This window comes from Macaca mulatta, chromosome 15 (assembly GCF_049350105.2).
Source record: "Macaca mulatta isolate MMU2019108-1 chromosome 15, T2T-MMU8v2.0, whole genome shotgun sequence".
Taxonomy (NCBI): Eukaryota; Metazoa; Chordata; class Mammalia; order Primates; family Cercopithecidae; genus Macaca; species Macaca mulatta.
In genome coordinates, this window is record NC_133420.1 from 37,293,670 (window position 1) to 37,310,452 (window position 16,783).

At 49.4% G+C, this 16,783-nt stretch overlaps 1 protein-coding gene across 1 annotated transcript in view; it reads left to right on the forward strand.

The window, feature by feature from the left end:
* TRAF1 (TNF receptor associated factor 1) overlaps positions 1-6,449 on the forward strand; it is a 33,435-nt gene extending 26,986 nt beyond the window's left edge. The window contains exon 9 of the transcript XR_013404590.1: positions 6,349-6,449. The gene's annotated coding sequence lies outside the window, so the exon portion shown is untranslated. The remainder of the gene's footprint in view (positions 1-6,348) is intronic.
* The last annotated feature ends 10,334 nt before the right edge of the window (positions 6,450-16,783 follow it).

Here is a 16,783-nt window from a genome sequence, read left to right on the forward strand (position 1 = left end):
GACAGTCAGCTTCTCAGGGGAACCTCTGTCCGCGCTGTGTACACCAGAAGCTCCACAAATGTCTCAGGACATCGATGACAGCCCCTCAGTAGAAGACCTCCCTGTTCTGCCCCTTCTGCCTTGCCCCAGGAGGTTCCAGCTGTAGTTGATGAAGCAAAACTTTCCAAGCCAGAGGGGGTGTTACAGCTTATTGCTTCCACCTACCTTGTCAGTGCTCCAGTCACACTTTTCGCCCCCAACAGCCAATCAGACTTGACTGGGGCATCAGCACCTTCCCCTGCTTCCTGCTGGATGGAAGGACATCTGATCCTCAGCAGGGAACAGCCTCTGAAGGGAGCTCAGAATACCAGGTGCTGCTGGCTCCCTGGGTCTGACCATACGCCAGGCGCACTCCTCATTTGGTTTCTTTGACTCCTAATCCAAATGAGCCAAGGGTCCGAGCGGCTACATGCAACCCCTTCCCTCAACGGTGTGGCAAGCAACCTTTAATCCTCTTTTATAGATTAGGAAACTAAGGCCAGAAAAGTCAAGTGCTTGGCCCAAGGGGGCAGGGATGGGACTGGCATTAGAAATCAGGTATCTGTGGCCAGGCGTGGTGGCTCACGCCTGTAATCCCAGCACTTCGGGAGGCTGAGGCGGGTGGATCACTTGAGGTCAGGAATTCGAGACCAGCCTGGCCAACATAGTGAAACCCCATTTCTACTAAAAATACAAAAAACTTAGCTGGGCTTGGTGGCCATGCCTGTAGTTTCAGCTACTCGGGAGGCTGAGGCAGGAGAATTGCTTGAACCCGGAAGGCAGAGGTTGCAGTGAGCTGAGGTCGCACCACTGCACTCCAGCCTGGGAGAGACAGCGAGCCTCCGTCTCAAAAAAAAAAAAAAAAGAAAAGAAAACTCAGGTATTTGCTTCCAGTTTCTTTCCTTCCTCTCCCTTCTGGGTGAAATCTTCAGCTTCGATGAGATCATATCTTCATAGAGGCAGTTGGTCACTCTGCCCCCAGCCAAAGGGCAAGCCCTGTAGGACCTACAGATGCCAGGCTGGCAGCACCCCGGGAGGGCAGGGCAAGCACAGTCAGTGCCACACAAGCTTGCTCACAGAGGCCACCTCACGGGTGTCCACAGGCAATCCTCAGGCAACCCTGGGCAGTAAGGGCAACTATTATTTGTGACTTCAATTACTAATTCCTGATTGTAAGAGACACATACTCATTATAGAAAAACTAGGCCGAGCACAGTGGCTCATGCCTCTGATCCCAGCACTTGGGAAGCCAAGGCGGGAGGACTGCTTGAGGCCAGGAATTTAAGACCAGCCTGGGCAACATACCAAGATCCTGTCTCTACAAAAAAAAACTTAAAATTGGCTAGGAATGGTGGCATATGCCTGTACTCCCAGCTACTCAAGAGGCTGAGATAGGAGGATCCCTTGAGCCCAGGAGTTGGAGGCTGCAGTAAGCTGTGATCACATCATTGCACTTCAGCCTGGGTGACAGAGCAAGACCCTGTCAAAAAAAAGGAAAAGAAAAGAAAAACTGGGAAAGTACAAAAGTCATATACAGAAGAAAGGCAAAAATCACCCATGAGCCCAGTGTCCAGAGAGTACTACTGGGAACATTTTGGTTGATTTTCTTTGTATTTTTGAGAAAGTAGATACAAACACATACATATAGATCGACTTTTGTAATTAGAATCATGTTGATTACTGTTTGGGGCTCTCTCTTTTCACTTAACATCCTGTTATCACATTCTACCATTAGCCCTTCTTCCAGGCAAAGACACAGAAACTAAGAAAATGAAGTCAAGGCCGGGCACGGTGATGGCTCACGTCTGTAATCCCAGCACTTCGGGAAGCTGAGGCGGGCAGATAACCTGAGGTCAGGAGTTCAAGACCAGCCTGGCCAACATGGCGAAACCCTGTCTCTACCAAAAATACAAAATGTAACCGGGCATGGTGGCACATGTCTGTAATCCCAGCTACTCAGGGGGCTGAGGTAGGAGAATCACTTGAACCTGGGAGGTGGAGGTTGCAGAGAGCCGAGCTCACGCTACTGCACTTCAGCCTGGGTGACAGAGCAAGACTCTGTCTCAAAAAAAAGAAAATGAAGTCAGTTGCTCAGGGCCATTCCAACTCAGCATTCACACTTGGGTCTTTTGATACCAACGCCAGGGTAGAAATTATCACAACTGTTTTTAGATGGAGAAACTGAGGCACGGAAGGGCAGTGTCCTGCACCAGTGTCATGCTGGGGCTCACCCTGGGGGAAGTGAGGAGGGGATTTGCCTTGTGGGACCAGAGGAGCTGATGGATGTAGAAGCTTGTGGGCAGGACACTGTGCTTACAGCCTGGGCTGGGGAGAATAACACAGCCTCTGCATTCAAAGCAGCTTAGCCCCAGCGAGACAAACAGCATCCACTTTCCTCTGCTGAGTTCGGGAGCAGAGGCTCAGTAAGTCTCAGCTTCTACTTCTACCATGAGAATGAAAATTCTAACCTCACCGTATTGTCGTAAGGATGCTAATTGCAGAAGCCACTTGCTTTGTCCATTGTTGGGGTGGCAGTGTAAGAATAACAGAATCTTTTTGTCTTTTTTTTTTTTTTTTTTTTTTGAGACTGAATCTTGTTGTGTCACCCAGGCTGGAGTGTAGTGGTGCAATCTTGGCTCACTGCAACCTCCGCCTCATGGGGTCAAGTGATTCTCCTGCCTCAGACTCCCAAGTATCTGGGATTACAGGCGCCTGCCACCACACTGGGCTAATGTTTTGTAGTTTTAGTAGAGACGGGGTTTCACCATGTTGGCCAGGCTGGTCTCAAACTCCCGACCTCAGGTAATCCACCTGCCTTGACCTCCCAAAGTGCTGGGATTACAGGCATGAGCCACCAAGCCTGGCCAGAATAAGAGAATCTTAAACAATCATGGAGTGCTTACCTAGTGCCAGACACAGCACTGCAGGCTCTACCTACGTTGCTCCATGAAACTTTCATTAAAAACCCATCAGGAAGGTGTGATTATTATCAACTCTGTTTTATAGCAGAGAACACCCAGGCTTCAAGGGGTAAAAAATCACTCACCCAAGGTCACACAAGCACCAGGAGCCAGGACTTGAATCAAGATCAGTTTATGCCAAGTTCAAACCCTTAAGTCCAGTGATTTGATTCATGACTAGAAGCAGCATAATATTGTGGAAAAAGTAAAAAAAACAGCTATCAGCTGTGAGGTCCAGTTTTAGTTATGAACAGACTGCACATTAATGTGTTTAAATAGCCATGATAAAATGATGATAGCACTCATTTGTTGAGCATATGCTTTTCTTGCAAGTATCACACTTAATACCGATAATGGACCTCAGAGGAAAGTATCATTTTCCTGACTTTATAGATGAAAAAACAATCTCAGGGCGGTATCTCACGCCTGTAATCCCAGCACTTTGGGAGGCCAAGGCGTAGGATCACCTGAAGTCAGGAGTTCAAGACCAGCCTGGCCAACATGGTGAAACCCCATCTCTACTAAAAATACAAAAATTAGTTGGGTGTGGTGGCGGGTACCTGTAGTCCCAGCTACTTGGGAGGCTAAGGCAGGAGAATCACTTGAACTCAGGAGGCGGAGATTGCTGTGAGCTGAGATTGTGCCATTGCACTCCAGCCTAGGAGACACGGCGAGACTTCATCTCAAAACAAACAAACAATCTCAGAGAGTCTAGGCAGTTTTCTCAAGGTCACACAGCCTCCACAGCCAGGAGCTTGCTCCACGGTGGTGTGCTGTCCGGTGGCTAACAACAATGGTAGCAGTAGTAGTATCAGGCATTATTTTTAAAGCTTATACCACGTAGTTTCTGTGCTAAGTTCTTGCTGTGTGTTGGCAGGAAGGAGTCACACAAGACGTAGTGAGCCTTCTGCACCAGCTGCCAGTCATTCTTCTCCAAGACCCCTCTCCAGGGGAGACGTCCTCTGCCTGGAGTGCTCCACACTGGGGGGCCACTTGGGTGGGACTGACATGGGCCTCTGGGAAGGGGTAGGATGAAGTCAGGGGAGCTGCAGCTGAGCTGGTGACCCTTGCCAGGAACTGGGTCTCATTTGCCGCCTTGGCATCTGGGACCTGTGTGTTTGTTTAAACAAAGCACATTCATGTGGCACAGACTGGGTTTAGGGGACCATTTAGAGAACCGGATGTTCCAATCATCTGGGCCATGGCTTTCTTCTTTTTTAGTCCTTTTCTTGACCCCCACCCATCTTAAGGCATTCTCCTCCTTGGAAAACCTGGGTGTACAGTGCTAAGGTTGTCATAACTGTCTCAGTCGACCAAGCAGGGAGGTCAAAGTAGCCGCCAGGCAAGGTCACTGGTGGGTGGATGACTTGACTGTGGTGGCCTGGGACTTCTCTCTGAGGGGAGGAGGTTGGCTGAGCCATCCCACCCTACCTACTGCCCCCACCCTCCCAGTGCCCTATGGGGCAGTTGGATCCCTCCTTCCAGCAACAAAGACTCCATTCTATGTGTGTGGATGAAAAGGAGGAGCTCAAGGAGAAAATTAACTTGTTTGGGCACCGAGCTGCCAAGAAGCAGAGCCCACCTAGAACGTGGGTCATTTTTGTTTTTTGAGTATTTTTTTGTTTTGTTTTGTTTTGTTTTGTTTTGTTTGAGACAGAGTCTTGTTCCGTTGCCCAGGCTGGAGTGCAGTGGCGTGATCTCAGTTCATTGCAACCTCCACCTCCTGGCTTCAAGCAACTCTCCTACCTCAGCCTCCTGAGTAGCTGGGACTACAGGTATGTGCCACCATGCCTGGCTAATTTTTATATTTCTAGTAGAGACAGGGTTTCACCATATTGGTCGGGCTTGTCTCGAACTCCTGACCTTAGGCGATCTGCCCACCTCGGCCTCCCAAAGTGCCGGGATTATAGGCATAAGCCACCGCACCCAGCCTAGAAACTGGGTCTTCTGACCACAGCTCCCAGCCCTTCCCACTGCACCCTGTAACTTGTTGGTATCAATATTATTAAAACAAGTGATTTCTTTCCACACTGGCCATGTCAGAATCTGGGCACGAAGGGCCTGAGGGAGGCCCTTTTTCCCTGGGAGTCTTAAGAACATCTTTTCTCAGCCCTGGTCCCTGCTTCATGGGGGGCTAGAAGCTGGCCCCGCCTGCCTTCCCAGGGCCACGAGTTGCTTCCCCACACCCCATGAGCTGCATCTCCTGGGTCAGTACATGCCGGTCGTTTAAGACCATGTCCTCCAGCCTCATACCTGCATTTAGTCAGGAGCACATGAGTTGGAATCCAACAGTCTAGTCCCAGTCTTGGCTGTGTCTCTTAGCAGCTGTGTAACTTTGGGCAAGTTATTTAACTTCTCTGTGCCTCAGTTTCCCCATCTGTAAAATGACGATGATAAACTCTTACCTCCTAGAAGTGTTGTGAGGATGAAGCAAGCCAACACATGACAAAAACTCAGCAGAAACCACGTAGTGTGAGCTTTATAAATGGTACCTAATATTCCTACTGCTACTATTACCATCATCTTAACCTTTGGCCTGCAGCCCAAGGAAGGCAGCCATAAACCAAGGCCCTAACACCCTCTTCCCATTAGACCTGGCTCTGCCTCTGAATCACTATCTGACCTGAAGTGAGTCCCTTCCCCTCATTAGGCCTCCATCACCCTGCCAAGAAAATGACACTTGGACTGTGAGATGGCGGGAACCATAGCCTCTTCACCCCTTGCCACGAGACACAGCACAGAGCCTGACACTCAGGAGGCCATAATGAGTGAGTGTTCACTTGGGCACCGTGCACCTCCAAGGCTGTTTCTATGAAATCCTACGTCTCCAGCGCCCAGAAGAAGATCATACACCCCTTTTCCTCCCACTGGTGTGGAACCTGCGTAAATAGCATGTTAGGTTGTTACTATGCACAACCTAATCCCTGTTTGACTTGCAGTCAGGTGTTTCAGAAACTCAACACTAATGCTGGTACCCACTCCTCTGGCCCATGGGTCTCCTTGCAGCTCCATAGGACAGCCCTGCTCGGCCCACAGTCAGCAGGAGGGGTAGGCTGAATAACAGCCCTCCAAAGATGTTTGCGTCCTGACCCCAGAACCTGCACATGCTACTTTTCCTGGGACTTTGCAGATGTGATTAAATTAAGGATTTTGAGATGACACGTTTACCCTGGTTTAGCTAGATGAGCCCAGTGTAATCACAAGTGTCATTTAAAGAGGGAGTCAGGAAGGTCTGGGGCAGAGAAGAGAGAATGACAAAAGAAGCAGAGATTGCAATGATGAGATGGAGGAAGGGGCCATGAGCCATGGAATTTGGGCTGGAAAAGACAAGGGATGGGATGGGCACGGTGACTCATGCCTGTAATCCCAGCACTTTGGGAGGCTGAGGCAGGCGGATCACTTGAGGTGAGGAAGACCAGCCTAGCAAACATGGTGAAACCGCATCTGTACTAAAAATACAAAATACAAAAATTAGCCGGGCATGGTGGTGCGCGCCAGCTATTCGGGAGACTGAGGCAGGAGAATCGCTTGAACCCAGGAGATGGAGGTTGCAGTGAGCCTAGATCGTACCACTGCACTCCAGCATGGGTGACAGAGGGAGACTCCAGTCTCAAGAAAAAAAAAAACCAAAAAAAAACCAAACCAAAAACCAAGGGATGAATTCCCCTCCAGAGCCCTGCCAGCACCTTGGTTTTAGGTATCAGACTCTTTGCAGACTTCTGGCCTCCAGAAGTACCAAATCATACATCTGTGCTGTTTTAAGCCACTAAGTTGTGATCATGTGTAACAGCTGCCACAGGAAACTCACGCAACACTTGAAATGTGGCTGATCCAAATTGAGATGCTCTGTCTGAAATATACACCAGATTTCAAAGACTTAGTATCAAAAAGAGAATTTAATATTCCTTTTTTTTTTTTTGAGATGGAGTCTCACTCTGTGGCTCAGGCTGGAGTGCAGTGGTGCGACCTCAGCTTACTGCAATCTCTGCCTTCTGGGCTCAAGTGAGTCTCCTGCCTCAGCCTCCTGAGTAGCTGGGACTACAGGGGCCTGCCACCACGCCCGGCTCATTTTTTGTATTTTTGCAGAGACAGGGTTTCACCAGGTTGGCCAGGCTGCTCTCGAAATCCTGACCTCGAGTGATCTGCCCTCCTCAACCTCCCAAAGTGCTGGGATTACAGGCATGAGCCACCGTGCCTGGCTGAGAATTTAATATTTCATTCATATTTTTATATTGATGACATCTTGAAATGATAAAAAGGTTTTGATAGATTAAAGTATATTAAAATTCATTTCATCTGCTTCTTGTTTTCTTCTAATATGGCTACTAGAAAATTTAAAATTACATATGCAGGTCATGCAATATTTCCACTGGACAGCACTAGAGGACTTTTTCATTGCCTTGGCTGCAGGGAACAGTCCACTCCATGTGACCTGAAACCAAGCTCCTTTGTAGTTAGGGGCCTTGCACTAGGTAAAGGAATCATCCCCCATACACACCCACATATCGGCACACTGCAGGTGGAGAGTCCTGGTGGTGCGTAAGCATCCCCACCCCTTCCTCCCCAACTCCCATCTGCCTCTGGGCCAGCCTATGTCCCTGCAAGATGTGACTGTTATTTTTAGCACTTGCCGCCTCAGCACAGCTGGCTGGGGAGCTTCCTGGGCGTGGGCCAGCCCCGGGACTGCCATCTCCCTGCCAATGGGGGTCTCAGGAGAAGTCGATTGTGAGGCTCTGGGGCCTCTGAGAGCCTGTGAGCAAAAGCTCCCAACATCCCTGGCAAGTGCATATGATCGTAATCCGCGTATTTGCAGATGAAGAGACCAAGGCGAGGAGGTCTCTACAAGCTAGGAGATGGCAGCGCTGGGGCTTGGAAGCAAGTCATCTAGCCTGGGCCTTCTTCCCAAAGGCCTAACACTTCACAGGGGTGGGCTGTGGGCCCTGCCCACTACACTCTGGGCAGATGCCAGGTCTCGTGCAGCCTTTCACTGGGGGTGTTTGATACCTTATAAAGTATTCTACACAAGAGAAAGGGAAAGAATCGATTTGGAGGGAGGTAGATAGGTAAATGAAACTTCGTTACAGGGTGTGCAGCCCAACAGGTTCAAATGAAGCGGGTTACAATAATTTAAAAGAGCCATACAAACATAAAAGCAAAACTACACAAAAACCAAGACTGTCTCATGGTTCAGAACCCAAACTTCAGGGTTCTAATCCCTGCCTCATCTGTCTAAGCTTTGGTTTCCTCCAGTACACAATTGGCATGAGAGTGGTTAGAGGATTAAATGAGATCATGGACCTAAGAGCTAAGCGGAGTACCAGGTATGAGTGAACCCTCAGTAAACACTAGCTAGTGTTATTATTTATCAAGGGTTTATTGTGTATCAAGTACCATGCTAACTAGTTACATAATTCCTTAAAACGTCACAACAACCTCCTGAGGCAGCTACTCTTATCCTGCCCATTTTACAGGTAAAGAAACTGAGGCTCAGAGAAGTGAGGTCACTCTTCAAGGTCACATGGCTAGTGAGGAGCAGCAGAGCTTGGAGTTTCTTGGTAACAGCCTTTTAAAGATACAATTCACACACCATACAATTTACTCACTTAAAGTGTATAATTTGGCCGGGCACAGTGGCTCACATCTGTAATCCCAGCACTTTGGGAGGCCAAGGCAGGCAGATCACTTGAGGTCAGGAGTTCAAGACCAGCCTGGCCAACATGGTGAAACCCCCTCTGTACTAAAAATACAAAAAAATTAGCTGGACATTGTGGTGCATGCCTGTAGTCCCAGCTACTCGAGAGGCTGAGGCAGGAGAATCACTTGAGCCCAGGAGGTTGAGGCTGCAGTGAGCCAAGATAGCATCACTGCACTCCGGCCTTGGTGACAGAGTGAGACCTTGACTCAAAAAAAAAAAAAAAAAAAAAAAAAAGAGTCATTATAGCTAATTAGATAAATGCAACATGAAAGTCGCAGACTTCTCTTTAAGGCAATCACTTTTCCTTAAATTTGAAGCTCAAAACCCTGGGAGAGGCAGAGTAGAGCTTACTGTGGCGGTTCTATGCTTTGTTTTGGGGTTTTTGTTTTTCTTATTTTTTTCTTTTGAGACAGAGTTTCTCTTTGTCACCCTGGCATATTTTTGTATTTTTTTGAGACAGGGTCTTGCTATGTTGCACAGGCTGGTCTCGAACTCAGGCTCAAGCCATCCTCCCACCTCTCCATCCCTAAGTGGCAGGATTACTGGCATCAGCCACCGCACCCAGGATTAAGGGGACAGTTCTGTCCTTTAACTCTGGGATTCCAGTGAGAAAAGCTTCCAGGGAGGCCAGAGTAGATTAAGGTTTCAGCAGGGTCCCCTCCCTCTGGAGTTGGGGTAGAAAGAGAGTACTGGAGGTGGAGTCCTTTAACCTGGATTCAAATCCCGACTTGCTCCTTGCTACCTGTGTGACCTTGGGCAAGTCACGTCACCAGCTCTGAGCCCAACTGTCATCTTGAGCAAAGCTGGAGAACAAAGTCCCTGACCAGTCGGGGACCTGGCACTGGGATTACACAGATAGAAAAGAAGGTCCTCACCCATGGCAGGCTCCCAGCAATGTTTGGTGGAGCCGAGGCTGGGGGACTGTGTGCTGGGTTATTTAAGGAGCCTGCTCTCTTACGCCTTCTACCGTAATCGTGTATTTAGCATTCATTCATCAAAGCCTCAGGATGCCTCCTACGTGCCCGGCACTGTGGTAGTCATGGTAATCCGTGGTCCCCACCCCAGCGCCCAGGCGGGTCGGGGAGACCCACAAGAACCTGTGGGGCAGGCGCCCGGCTGGGGAGCCGCGGGTGGCCGGGTGGGCCCGCGCCGCCGCCATATGGAACGCATTGAGCGGCGCTCGCATTCCAAACGCGCGGGGCTGCCCTGGCTCGCAGGCGCCGGCTCCTGGCCCGCGCCCGGCCTTCTCTTGGCAGCTTGGGCCTGCGCGCCCTATCAGGGGCCTCCCGCCGCGGCCTTCGCGGGAGCGCGGCCAAAGCAGAAGAGGCAGGTTGGGGGCATCGTGGAAGAAGCGCTTGCCCCGCCGTGGACCCGGGAGGTGCCCCCGGGATGACCGGAATCCCAAGGATTCCGTTGCTTTGTTGTATTACAGAAAAGTAATGGAAACGTGAGCCTCCGCCGCAGGCAGAGGCAAAGAGAGGTCCTAAGGTTGGCATTCAGGGCCCCAGCCTCAGTTTCAAATCAGCTTTCCCTGATCTTCATCCTGTTTCTCCTTTTTGCTGGAGCTTTTATCTTGGGTTCCATGACTGACACAGAACAGCGCCAGGCGGTAGCTGACCCTCCAAAGGTAGTGGGTGATCGGTCGCCGGGGATGGTGGCTCAGCACCAGCCACGTGCCAGGCAGGCTTCCCACGTTCATCTCGTGGCCCTTCCAGAAGCCACTGCCATGATGAGCGTCGTCCCTGTTGACAGATGAGGTGACGGGTTTAGAATGAATCCACCACTCCAGTGGTCCAAAAACCGGCCTTGCATGGGATCACCCCTGGGCTTGTGAAAACTGGGAGCGCTGGGTGGGCCCCACATCGTTTGAGTCAGTAGTTCTGGAGTGAGGCTGGAGATGTTGCATTTATAAGACGCTCCCAGTCTAGGCTGATGCTCCAGGTCTGGAGCTACACTTTGAGAACCACTGCTCTACGCAATAGTGCCTCTTGTGAATAAATTTTAGGCCCTCAGGGAAACCTACAACTCATCATAGACCACCTTCCATCGCAGGGATCTATATGATGTATTTTCTCCCCTGTAACAATATTAGAGAGTCTCATTCCTGACTTTCTGCCTGGTGTCCAACCCTCAGAGGAGTGAGCCCCAGACACTACCTTCCGTCATCTCTGAGTGCCCCTCCTGTGCACCGCGTGACATGCACTTTCTAAAGCATGTGTGCACCTGTCAAGCAAAAGGTCATGGAACAGTTCAAAGACAAATTTGCTCACTTAAGTGGTGACCAGGAGAGGGATCAGTCAGGGCTGGGGAAGGGACTGGGAAGCTTGCAGAAAACTTCCAGAGGCTTCCAGAAAGGGAATGTACAGGGCTAGGGCTAGAGAGTTGGATGATGGGGGCGGGCAGGACAGCGTCTTCAGCACATGAGCATGCTGAGAGGGGAGTGTTGGGGCGGTCACACTCGGACAGGGAGCTATCTGCCATCACTGCTGTAATCAGAGGGGCCCTGGTGTGGAGGGGAGCAGAGACCTGGGACAAGGAGCTCTGAGGGAATCAAAAGCTTCTGGAAGGCCTCCCATTTTATTGACCCAATGAGTCCATGTGGCTTCTCTGTTACACTCTAGCTGACTTGAGCAAAGGGAGAGTGTCCTCACTTATGTTGCACACATTACTGCATTTACTAAGTCATTTAACAATGACATTCATAGATGAGGGTATTTCTGGTGTTGAAATAATCACAGCTGCCACTTATTAAGTGCCTGTTACATGCCAGGCACATTACATCATCTTACCCAATCCTCCCAGCAACGTTGAGAAGGTGGCACTGAGATTGTCCCCATTGTACAGATGAGGAAACTGAGGCTAAGAGAAGTTAAACAGCTTGGCTAAAGTCCCAGTCGCTAGGAAATGGCAGGGCTATTGTCTCTCCATCTCTAAACCGCTGCTTTCCACTCTACCATCCTGCCCTCATTTCCTGAACACCTGCTCTGTGCAAGGCCCTGTGTGCAACCACAAAATGAATCATTCAAGTAGTCATGTATTCAATAACCCTTTTTTGAGCACTTACTATTTTTATGGGCTTATTTATTTATAGCATGCCTTATTTCAGAAAGCACTTAACTTCTTTATTTGATATACAAGAATGAAATTTTACAGGAGTGGTCATGTGACAAGCATCAAATGAAAAACAGAAGTTGGAAAGGTCAGAAGAACTCAGGAATGACAGGTATACAAGTGCGGACCTTGAGGTCCTATATGCCATGGGGACAGGCCGCAGATTGTCCTCTGACCTTTCCAGCAGCTGAAACTTGATCCCACACAATTCAGTGCCCATAAGACACTGGCACACCATTGCTGAGGCAAATCAAAAGTCTATTAGGCCTGAGACCCGAGAGGTATTTTTTTTAGAGAGTTGGCATGAAGAGAACACTGTTAAACGTAAGGAACAATGTCCCCAAACAGCCTCCCAATTGCACGTACGGCACGAGTCTTAGGGGCTGTTTCCTGTACCGCCCCCGAACACCCCCCCATCCCCACACCACTCCGTGCTGGCCCAAGTCCCATAGCAGAAAAACAGCTCAGAAAAGAGAGAGCCTCGACAAGGCCAGGCAAGCACACCACCCTTTAGCTTCATCCACGTGTGGGGTTTGCTGCAAACATTGGTAATAAATGCTAAATTCAGGTCCCAGGTAAGTTTTGTTTGGCCTGAGCTTTGTACTTAAATGGCTTGAATTAGTTGTCAACTTTAAACAAGTTTCACCCTTTTAAAAATTCAGATTTTTGGCATTCTCTTTTTTAAAAAAGAGGGACTTGACAACATGGGGCCCACATTCCCAAAGGACAAGAATTTGCTAGAGCCAGTCATTTTCCAATCCCCCGATGGTCCCCGAAGGCCCTTCTTTGCTTTGAACTTTCCTACCTGGGTCTGCAAGGCGTCGGGAGTTTGCAGCCTGTTTTAGGATGTTTTGAGCCCTGGCACATTTGTGTGCAGGAGGATCACCAGGAGATTTGTTTATAGCACAGGGTCCCCCGTCTGGCTCCTTGAATTTGGGATGCGGCTCTGCCAGGCATCCTTCTAACTGGTGACTGTGATGTTCTGTTTCTCCTAACAAGCACGGAAGACTGGGTGGGGCCTGTGGGGGACTGTACAGCTGCTCAGTGCTGCTGACTCAGATAAACAGATGAATAGTTTTCTTCCAACACAACAGATATGGCAAATATGGTGGGGTTCTGAGTTCAAGGTTATACTCCCCGAAGTGCCTGGAGTGCAGCTCCTCTAAGTGGCTGGGTGGGTCTTGGTCACGTGCTGTAAATTATGGTGGCGCTCCAACTGGGCTACACCTTAGAACCAGCTTTTCAACCCACACTCCTCACCCCATGCCTAGGCCACATCCAGGCCAATCAAACCAGAATCTCTGAAGATGAGAACACAGGCATCAGCATGCTAAACTTCCTGGGGTGATCCCAAAGTACTTCAGGTGGGAGGGCTTAAGATTGAGCAGGGCTCTCTAGGTCAATACCTTCTCTAGATATCGGCTGTAGCTGGACCAAGTTCCTCAGGGAGGGCAGGGGAGGGAAGGAGAGGAGAAGGAAGGGGAGAGGAGGGGAGAGGCAGGTGAGTAAATAGATCCTTACCGTAAGTGTGATGAGCAGAAACCTGGGCAATCTGGGGCATAAGCAGGGATACCTAACCCAGCCCCGGGGGCTCAATCTCTCCCCACCCCTGCAGGAGAGGCCTGGGGTGAGTTCTGGGAATAAGGGCCATCCAACCACATGAAGAAGAGGAAGGAAAATCCCCATCAAGGCAAAGACACAGTCCAAGGCTCTGAGGCCCAAATTCCAGGCAGAAGGGTGGAGGTTGTTTGTCACACCTGGGTCAAAGGGTGTGGGTGGGGAGTAGAAGAAGAGGCTACACAGGTGAGAAGGTGTCACATCACAAAGGGCCTTGTATGCCAAACTAAGGAGATTGAACTTGACCATGAAGCTAGGCAGACCCTCTGGAGAGTTTTAAAGCAAGGAGTCATGTGGATGAACAAACCTGTGATGGGCTGGGGTTACCAAGGAGGGCTTCCTGGAGGAGGTCAGACTTGAGCTGAGGGAGGGATAGGATTTGGAGAGCTGACATTCTGATGAGCTGCTTCAGTTAAAGCTCGCAAAAACCCTTCCCTCCCCCATGCCCTTTGAAACTATTTGAATCAAAGATTGCGTGTGTTAAAGATGTGTTTGTTATCTGAAAGCTGTGGTTTCTCTTTAACAGATTCAGGGCCTCATCCTTTAACTCGGAACCAGGAAGGAATTAGGAGCGCGTCCTCCTGCCCAGAGAGCTAATTACTGAAATTCAGTGGCCTCACCAGGGCGAGTGGCGTCACCGGTCTCCATCCCCCAACAGATCCTAATTTCTAACTGGTCAAAGTTAGACATTTCAGTACATTTTTATGGGCTGCCCAAAGCCAGCTGGAAGCTTTTTTTCCATAAACTCTCCCTGAGACAAGTAGCCAGGTTTCACATATTAAAATGAAAACGTCAAAAGCGCTAACAGGAAAAAAAAAAAAAAAAAAAAAAAAGCAGGCTCATTTGTGAGGCCTCAGCTCACAAAAGCTGAATCAGGGTCCAACAGCATCTGCCTGTTTTTCTTCTGCAAAGCTGATGGTCAAGTTAGAAGGATGATGATAATTACTTGTTTATCCATTCACTCAGCAAACACTTACGGGACATTTACTGGGTGCCAGGTCTTGAGCTGGGCACTGAGATGAGAAGCTGCCTGAGGCCTGATGGTCCCATCCCCACCGCCCTCCAGGGCTCAAAATACTTTATAGTTTACAAAGTGTTTACATATGCAATTTTGTGAGCTGTGGGTGCCATTATTATCCACATTGCTTAATACATGGCAGAACCTGACCTTAGGTTATCCAAGTCCAGATTCTAAGTGCAAGTCCAGTCCAGATCCTAGAGCCTATCCACTCTTTCTTTCCTTCCTCTTTCTTTCTTTCTCTTTCTTTCTTTTTTCTTTCTTTCTTTTTTTTCTTTCTTTCTTTCTTCTTTCTTTCTTTCTCTTTCTTTTTCTTTCTCTCTCTCTTTCTTTTTCTTTTCTTCTTTCCTTTCTTCTTTCTTTCTTCCTTTCCTTCTTTCTTTTCTTTCTTCCTCTCTCTCTTTCTCTTTTTTTCAAGACAGGGTCTTGCTCTCTCACCCAGGCCAGAGTGCAGTGACACAATCATGGCTCGCCGAAGGCAGCCTCAACCTCCCAGGCTCAATTGATCCTCCCAACTCAGCCTCCTGAGTAGCTGGGACTACAGGTGCCTGCCACCACACCAGGCTAATTTTTAAATTTTTCATAGAGACAGGGTTTTGTCATGTAACCCAAGCTGGCCTTGAACTCCCAGGCTCAAAGGATCTTCCTACCTCAGCCTCCCAATTCCTGTGCTGGAATTACAGGCACGAGTCACTGCGCTCAGGCTACCTTGGTCCTTTTTTTTTTTTTTTTTGAGATGGAGTCTTGCTCTGTCACCCAGGCTAGAGTGCGATGGCACGATCTCGGCTCACTGCAACCTCTGCCTCCCAGGTTCAAGTGATTCTTCTGCCTCAGCTTCCCGAGTAGCTGGTACTACAGGCGCCCGCCACCACGCCCAGCTAATTTTTGTATTTTTAGTAGAGACGGGGTTTCACCATATTGGCCAGGCTGGTCTTAAACTCCTGACCTTGTGATCCGCCCTCCTCGGCCTCCTAAAGTGCTGGGATTACAGGCGTGTGCCACCATGCCTGGCCTCATCTGTTATTGGCCAAAGTTGGGTAATAGCTCCAAGAGGTTTTGCTGTCACTTATGATCTGTCCAGAATTCACCCCCAGCTTAAAATTCTGGTTCATTTTTGGAGGAGCTCCCCATTTTGAGGAAGGATAAAACTAGCACCCACCTCCCATGGCCACGATCACTGTGAAATCCTAGTGGAGCTAAATCCTTCCACGGCATCTTATCCTGCCTGGCTAGTGGACAGGCACATGGAAAAATGCAACACTAGCCAATCAGATACTCATTCTTGGGTTGAGTGAGTGGTGAGGGGACCCTTGGAGATCACTCACCCTCTGTAGAGAACCCTGGATCAGACTGTGCCTGCAGTCTTCCTTTGGCCAGAATTCCTCTCTTGGTCCTGCCCTTTGTCCAAACCTGTTCTCCAGCCTCTTGTTCATTCTGTGTACCTTTACTACCCTCCAGGAAGTTCCCCTTTTGCTTTGGATGGACAGAGTTGGCCCTGGTTGCTCATAATCAAGAATTCCAACTGATACAAGGTCCTAGGTCTCCATCCTGTTTACAGAGAAGGCAGGAAATAGCCATCTGCCCTGGTGCTGTGGACACTGACCAAGGAGTTTCTTCCCAGGAAAACCGTTTTTGGGTGCCATGAAAAGGTTGGCATAGCCTCTCTTGCCAAGGCCTAAGAATTATCACAGCAGATAGACCCAGCTGTCCAGGCTGCTGCCTGCATCCTAAAAAGCAGACATAAGCTGACGGCTCACTGCTGGGTTCCACACCTCTCAGCTATTCGAACTGCCACCAAGTTTGTTCTCCCTGCAATTCCATTCCCATCTGGGAGCTGCTAGCCTTTTAAGGGTGATGAGTGTGAAGAAGGAGGCTGGGCTGGGCGCAGTGGCTCATGCCTGTAATCCCAGCACTTTGGGAGGCCGAGGTGGGCAGATCATTTGAGGTCAGGAGTTCGAGACCAGCCTGACCAACATGGTGAAACGCCCTCTCTACTAAAAAAAAAAAAAAATACAAAAATCAGCCAGGCGTGGTGGCTCATGCCTGTAATCCCAGCTACTTGGGAGGCTGAGGCAAGAGAAGAATTGCTTGAACCAGGGAGGCGGAGGTTGCGGTGAGCCGAGATCGCACTACTGCACTCCAGCCTGGGCGACAGACATGTGGGGACTTGCAAGAGGACAAGGAGTCAAAAGACCTACACACGTGTCATTAGGTGCTCAGGGGACAAGCTCTGTTCTCAGGGACTGTGAGGGAAGGTAGATCGGTCAGACTCTGGAGAAGCAGAACCAATGGGAGATACACTGGGTATGTATACAGATGCTTGTCCACTTACAATGGGGCTTCTCCAATATCGTAAGTGGAAAA